Genomic DNA, 7,767 nt, shown 5'->3' on the forward strand with positions numbered 1-7,767 from the left:
CAATGTATCCTTGGGTAAGGTACTTAACCCCAAGTTACTCTCCAATGCAACCGTCGGAGTATGAATGTGTGTGAATGTTAGATAATTAAAGCACTTAGCTTAGTTAATATGGAAGTGCTTGTATGCATGGGTGCGCATGGGTAAATGTAAAACGTGTTGTATAAGCACTTTGAGTGCTCTGACTGAGTAGAAAAGCGCTATATAAGAGCTAGTCCATTTACCATACTTGAAAATAGTCTCTGCAAACTTGATCATTTTCACATTTCAAGTTTATTCTGATTGCATAATATTGTGAGCACTGTTATATAAGATTCCAAATTCCCTGTTAACATTTAACATGAACATGAATGGAAACTACACCATATAAATACGATTACAAGCACTGGGTTGTATACACCACCTGAACCATGCAGCAGGGATGGTGAAAATATTCTGGAAGATGGACTTTCCATCCTTTATTACTTCATGTTTGTCTTCAGTGTCTTTTGGCACTGGGCTGGTACTCCTCATCATCCATCTGTAAGTGGACCAACAAAACTGAGTAAGATAAAAAATATATATTACCATTTAATATGGCAATGCTTTACAATACCATGTTACCAAATATGATCATAGTAACACAAAGCTTTGCAATGCATTACACCCAACACTGGATAAATCCAGTTTTGGAAGTCATAGAAGCATTTCGCCATTCAGTGTGTAATGGTTTGAAAATCATTTAAATTTATGTGGAACTTGAACAAAGATGGCACATCAAATATTTAAATAGAAATTGTTGTCTTATGAAAAATATATGCTCATTATAAATCTGATGCCACCAACTTGTTTCAAAATACTGAAAAAAATTGTGTAATGGTTCAAATAACACTTAATGGAACATGACACAATTATTGAGGATATTAACATGATTGGTTATAAAAAGAAGGTCTTTCAGAAGTAACAATGCTTAGTGTGATTAAATACTCAGAGAATATGGAGCTAACACTTTGATTATAAAAGTGATAAATGGAAGGTGTGCTCCAGTTATCAGATAACTGGAGCACACCTTCTGGTCCCCCTTTTTGCAAATGGGGAGCAACTCTGCTACTCCACAGGCACTGTCTCAGACCTCCATGTGATACAAATAAGCGTCAACCAAGACAGTCCCACAATGTCCAGAGCTTTGAGCATCTCAGGTTGAATCTCATCCAGGCGTGATACCTTGCCACCAGGGAGGTTCTCAAATACCCCAGTGACCTCTGCTAGTGTAGGGTCTGCTTACTCCACTGAGGATGTTTTGGCTGGATTCAGGAGTTCCTCAAAGTGCTCTTTCCACTAGTGGTGCATCCAAAGAGCAGCACATTTATGTCATTTCTCTTGTCTGAAGAAGTCACTTGAATGAGTGACAAAGGTTTCTCCCACTAAAAACATTACATCCAGATGAACAGAATGAACTTTCTAGGATTTCCTTACCTGGATGATTGAGCACGTATCCAGGCCCTGCCACCAGACACTTGCCTACCAGCTCCCCTCCTGGGTTTCCTGTCAGACGGTGGCAGCACCCTGGTTTCACACTCCCAGGTGAGGTTATCAGCACCAAGATATCCATTTCATTAGGGGTTTTCAAATTGTATGGTCCATTCCCTGTGAACAGTTTGGTTTGGGAGACCCTCCCACGGGCTATTGCCCTGGAACACACCGCTCTCAGGATCGCAGGGACAAGCAAACCTCTCAACCACAATTAGGTGGATATTGATATTGATATTTTCACAATCATGCCTTAAAATTGAGCCTTTAATAGCTTCTGTCATCATCAAGTCACTGATAATCTTTTCTTGTCTCTGCTGAAGAAAAAAACAAACAGGAAAGGGTAAATTCCTTTCTAATACTAATCTTTTTTTTAAATTTCTTTTTAGATTTTGACAAAAAACACACTGCCAGAGATTAATAACTAATAATTAAATGCAAAGTGGTGTATAAACACAGAGAGAGTGTCAAGAGGTGAGTAAAAATGAAACATCATGGGAAGTGTCACTGTGACATAGGATGTTTCTAATTTTAGAGATATTGCACTACTGCAAGTTAGCAGTCCTGCATATTTTTTAATATGCCCACTGAAGGACAAACTGTATCCTGGTCATTAATGACTCTAAGAGGTAATGCCATCCAGTATCTGGTTATTTAGAAGCAGGAAGTTAGAGGTCATCCAGGTCTTTAAGACATTTTTGCAGTTTAACTAATTGATGTGTGTCATCTGGCTTCATGGATAAATAAAGCTGGGTATTGTCTCAATAGCAATGAAAATGTATGCTATGTCTTCTGATGATACTGCCTATGTATAATGTAAATAGAATTGGTCCTAGCACAGAACCCTGTGGAACTCCATAATTAACCTCAGTGTCTGAAGAAGACTCCCCATTTACACGAACAAACTGGAGTCTATTATATATGATTCAAACCACTGCAGTGCAGTACCTATGGCATGCTCTAGTCTCTGTAATAAAATATGGTCAACAGTATTGAATGCTGCCCTGAGGTCTACCAGGACAAGCACTAAGACAAGTCCACTGTAAGATAAGAAGATAATTCATAACTGTCACTGGTGCTTACTTTCTGTACTGTGATGAATTCTGAAACCTGACTGAAATCCTTAAATAAACAATTCTTCTGCAGATGATCAGTTAGCTGTTTTACAACTACTCTTTCAAGAATCTTTGAGAGAAAATGAAGAAAATGAAGGTTGGAGATTGGCCTATAATTAGGTATTGGCTTTTTAAGTAATGGTTTAATTACTGCCACCTTAAATACTCCAAAACGTGACTATCCAGGGTTGAGACCAGGACACCACAGAGCCATAATAACTGTTAGACTCCTCAATGCACAGGCCGAGGAGGAGGAGTAGCAACAGCAATCTTCCACTACAACTTATCAACCAAAGACACAACAGAGTTTTAATTCATTTGAAAGCCTGACTCTTAGCCATGTTCACTTTAATTAGAAAACTCAAAAAACAGTTTCATTTGCTGTCATCTATCATCCACCTGGCCCTTATTTAGAGCAGAAACTGAATATTTTTACCAGGAAAAACCTCTTTTTTCTAAACATTCCTTAAAAGAACATCAAAATTAAGTAATCAATTGGATTCTATTTTATTCTTATAGCACCAAAGCACAACAAACAGTCACCTTAAGGAGCTTTATATTGTAAGGTAAAGACCACACAATAATTACAGAGAAAGTCTGTCACAGGAGGTGGTGTGGCAGGCAGAGTTAGGACCCAGATGCAGGACTCAGCAGACAGGCATAAACTAGAGGTGGTTTTATTATTTAATTCACGGACTAAATACAAAATCCTCCAAGGAACACAGCTTAGCAGATAATCCAGAAATCATGAATCTTATACAAAGCAAAGAATAGAGAGACACCACCAAGAGAGGACGATGCAACAAAGCGCAGAGGGAAACTGAGGCAATATATACACACAGAGGGTAAGAAGAGGAGAGTGGAAACAGCTGGGGGACAAAACAGGTGGACAAAAAAACACTAAAAGACAAGAGGAAGCCAAACTGAACACAACGCACATGAAACAAGACACCATCAAAATAAGACAGGAAGAGCGTAAACGGGGAAACAGAAACAGACACAGGGAGACAAGCACTGAGGAAAAGCCACAAAACACTAACAGAACCTAAATATTCACAAACTGAAACACAAAGGAAAAACACAAAACTGCAACACCTACGATAAATTCAAAACACTGGACCAATGGCTCAGAACCATGATGAAACCCAACAATCAAAACGACCCCAATGAGCAACAGTGGGAGGGAAGAACTCACTTTTAACAGGAACAAACCTCCGGCAGGACTGGGCTCAGGGAGGGACAGTCATCTGTTGTGACTGGTTGGGGGTGAGGGGAGGGTGACAGTACGAAGCATGTCTTTTGTTCTGTCTCTCAAAAGCATGTCTTAAAACTTTCCTTTTGGATCAATCTTATAGTTACGACTGGATCAGGTGACCCTGAACCCTCCCTTAGTTACTCTGCAATAGGCCTAGGCTGCAGGGGTGTCCTCATTTGCCATGATGCACTGAGTGTTTCTTCTTCACTCACCTCTTGCCACTCTCAATGTGCCTATACAGCACTCTGCATTTAATTATTAGTTATTATTAATCTCTGGCTCTCTTCCACAATGTGACTTTTACCCCATCTCCCTCCCCTCACTCCAGCCAGTTGTGGCAGATGACTGCCCCTCCCTGAGCCTGGTTCCACGTGCTTACTCAAAGGGGGTTATTTGATTATTGGAGTTTTCTCTGTAATATTGTTGCTTCCTTACAATATAAAGCGCCTTGAGGCGACTGTCGTGATTTGGCGCTCTATAAATAAAATTGAATAGAATAGAATAGAATGGTTTGGACGTGTGCAGAGGAGGGATGTGGATACACTAGACAAAAGGACATGCAAAGGCTTGTTGTTACAGAAGGGGACAGGGTGAGATGGAGGCAGATGAGGTGCTGTGAAGACCCCTAATGGGAGCAGCCAGAGGAAAATGAGGAAGCTTTTTAAATTTCATCATCAGTTACTAATATTTGAATTAGTGGAGATCCTAAAACTACCTGGTGTTAGGTTTAGTCACCAAACCAGTTTCAGTGAAGACTGTGGCTTGAGGTAAAATAGGCTGTTTAACAATGGTCCCCGCACTTTGTAAAGTTATATTTTCCATTTAGCTTGGTTGATAAGATGAGGCAGCCCTGCACACTTTATTCTATGTTTTGGACTTTGGAATATATAATATACTATTCTTCATTTTGCTGGGAAAATTAGTTTGCTTACATAACAGCAAGAAAACAAAAGAGAATAGGCTGAAATCAAGACTTTCTCTAGTCCAAATTCTAAAAAAATGATTGCCTTAAAGATATTAAAGATTATTCCCCTGGCACCAACCAGCCTACAGACTGTATCCTGGTTTTATTGAAAGCACCTGAGGTCAGCTTGAAATATAAATGCCACTAAGAGCTTTTTAATTGAACACCTTCAAAGTTTGAGCAGCTGACCGCTGTGACCAACATCTTGCTGCTGGACCTGGTGGCATCCTTCATGATGAGCAGCCTTCCCTTCAGGGCACGTGCAACTCACCAACAGGATCTTTGGCAGAGTTATGTTCTAGATTTTTAGTAGTCGCTACTTCTTGGGCCTCTACAGGTCTGTTCTGTTTCTTGTTGGTGAAACACTTCCCAAAGTTCTTGTGATTTGGGTCAAAGTTCCGAAAAGATGAGGCTAATTAGTATTTGAAAAAGTTATTGAAACTTAGACTAGTAGTTTTTGTGGTTCCTGTTATGGAAGTAGTAGTAGCCCAGTATCAGCTACAGTCTGGTTTTCTATTGACAGTAAGAAGAGATGGTTCCCAAAAGGAAAACATGGCACACCCTCTCTGTATATGCTGTACAGTATGTTGACTTGCTATTAGTAAAAATTCAAGATAAATGGATTTTACTCTAGTTCAGCATAATGCTTCCTTGATTTGCGAGGTTTGTCCTTGTTTGCTTTTAGAGATGTCTGCCCACCATTGGTCAGAGGTTAACCCTCTGTGGTGCAAAGGACATCATTGATTTAACTATTGATTCAAACTATGTACCAGATTTTAAATTGTGTTGATACGTCAAGGAAAACCAGACTTCAATCAATAATTTATACCATAATTTTTTCTGTTTAATGTCCACATGTTTGATGTTTGTTTCATGCAGGCAGAAATGGCACAAACAGGATATTCACTAACAGAAAGTGCTTGCAAGTAAAGAGAAAAACAAAAGAAAAGAAATCACAACATCCCCTTTACTATTGGTGGAAAAATGCATCGCATCAACCAATCAAAAAATGATATGGCAACATGTGGCTATTGGTTGCTGAAGAACAGGTTGGCAAAAGACAAACAATGAAACTGAAAGTAAATTTTCCCTGTGACGTCCCCCTCTGGACAGGAATTGTTTTTTTGGTGTGGCACAAATAATTTGCGTGTCTTACTGTGACACCTGATTGTTCCGTAAATAGTTGTACCAAAAATTCCTGTGACATTACCTAGATTTTAATGTAAATAGTTGCATATAACTTTGTTGGTTGCTAAATTTGCACATGAGATTGTGCTGAAAACAATGATACCAAACAAAGCAAGGTAAACAGTTTTTAAGGTGAAATATAAAAGTAAACTCAAAAGTAGTCAAAAACTATACCAATTATACCCCAGACCCCAGAGGGTTCATTAAGTGCTAAATCTGATTAGATTTAGCAACTCCAGCCTGGAGAAATATAAATATTAGATTTATGTTTCTTTTCAGTAGACTTTATTGTATATGTTTGTGGTGAAGAAAAGTTTAGTCCAGAAGGCATCAGTTCGTTACTGCATAAGAATCAGAGCATGAAAAGGGCTTTGAATGCTGAGAAATGCTATAAGATAATACAGAACAAAACCCTTTTTCTTCATGTTCAAAGTATCAAGGCTGCTGAGATTATACTTCACTTCATGAGCAAAATATAAGTATCAATAAACAGAAGATTATGAGACCTTTGTTTGACATCTGAGTAGACTTTCCAAAAATAACATGTTTTTAAAAAATTTGTAAATCTAGAGTTATTGTCTAATCATTTTGAATATAGCTATGAACCTGTAAATAGCTAAATTTTAATTAATCAAATATTGCCCATGTGTTATTTTTCTTTCTTTTATTTTCTGTCATAAATATACAGTTACAAACCTGACTTTAAGGTCTTTTGTTGAAAGAGGCAGCCAATCAGAAGAAAGTTGGATTAAATAAATATAAATATATAAATAAATTAATTAAATAAAGAGGATAAAATAAAGGGCTTCACCAAGTACCAGTATAAGACACAACATTTTCAAAAATTTTGGATGTTGTGCAAAATGTAAATAATAACAGAGTGCCATGATTTTCAAATCTCATAAATCCATATTTTAATGCTTCTTTTTGATCTTGTATTTATTTTTCATTAGCTTGTGTAAATGCAAAAGTACTTATTAAATCAAGTTCTTCAAATCAAAAGGTGCTTTTGTTTTTTGCTTTGTTTTACAAACAGCAAACACTCAGATGCTTGTTATCACTGTTCACATGCTGACTAGCATAGTATACATTATATCTGTAGGAAAAAGTTATACAGTTATACAAATTATGGACCAGTTAGGGCCATAATTTGTAGTTGTGCCTCTGTACACCAGCAGAGGCAAAATAAAACAGTTAATGTTTGAATGATTGAAATGCTGACTCTTAGCAATAATTCCAGCGGTTTTTACAAAAATTTCACATTAGCTGGAATTACAGCCGTTTTTCATTGTATGTCTTGACGTATAATGACAATAAATTCTTTTGAATTCTAAAAATTTTGTGTACATGGTCGCCCATTTTCAGAGGCTCAAAATTGACAAGCAGTTTCACACCCAGGGTCTGCTATCCTGGTATTTCATGACAAATGGAGACAAAATGTTTGACATGGAGTCAAAGTGTTGCATTTGTACTTCTATAGGTTTTCACTATAAGTTCAAATCTGAGGCTCACAGAGATGCCAGTGCAAGTTAGGGAGGCCATCATTAGGCTGAAACAAACCTCAGAGAGACCACAGAAGGTTTATAAGGAATGAATGTGCTTGTATAAGTGCACATACAAGATCAGAGAGGAAAACTAAAATATTAAAAGTCTTATTAGTGGTAATGATTGACTAAAGAGGATGACTGGCATAAAGAGGATTTGTTTGACAGCTCTAACTGGATTGACCAATACTCAGA

The sequence above is a fragment of the Archocentrus centrarchus genome, chromosome 20 (assembly GCF_007364275.1).
Source record: "Archocentrus centrarchus isolate MPI-CPG fArcCen1 chromosome 20, fArcCen1, whole genome shotgun sequence".
NCBI classification, from domain to species: Eukaryota; Metazoa; Chordata; class Actinopteri; order Cichliformes; family Cichlidae; genus Archocentrus; species Archocentrus centrarchus.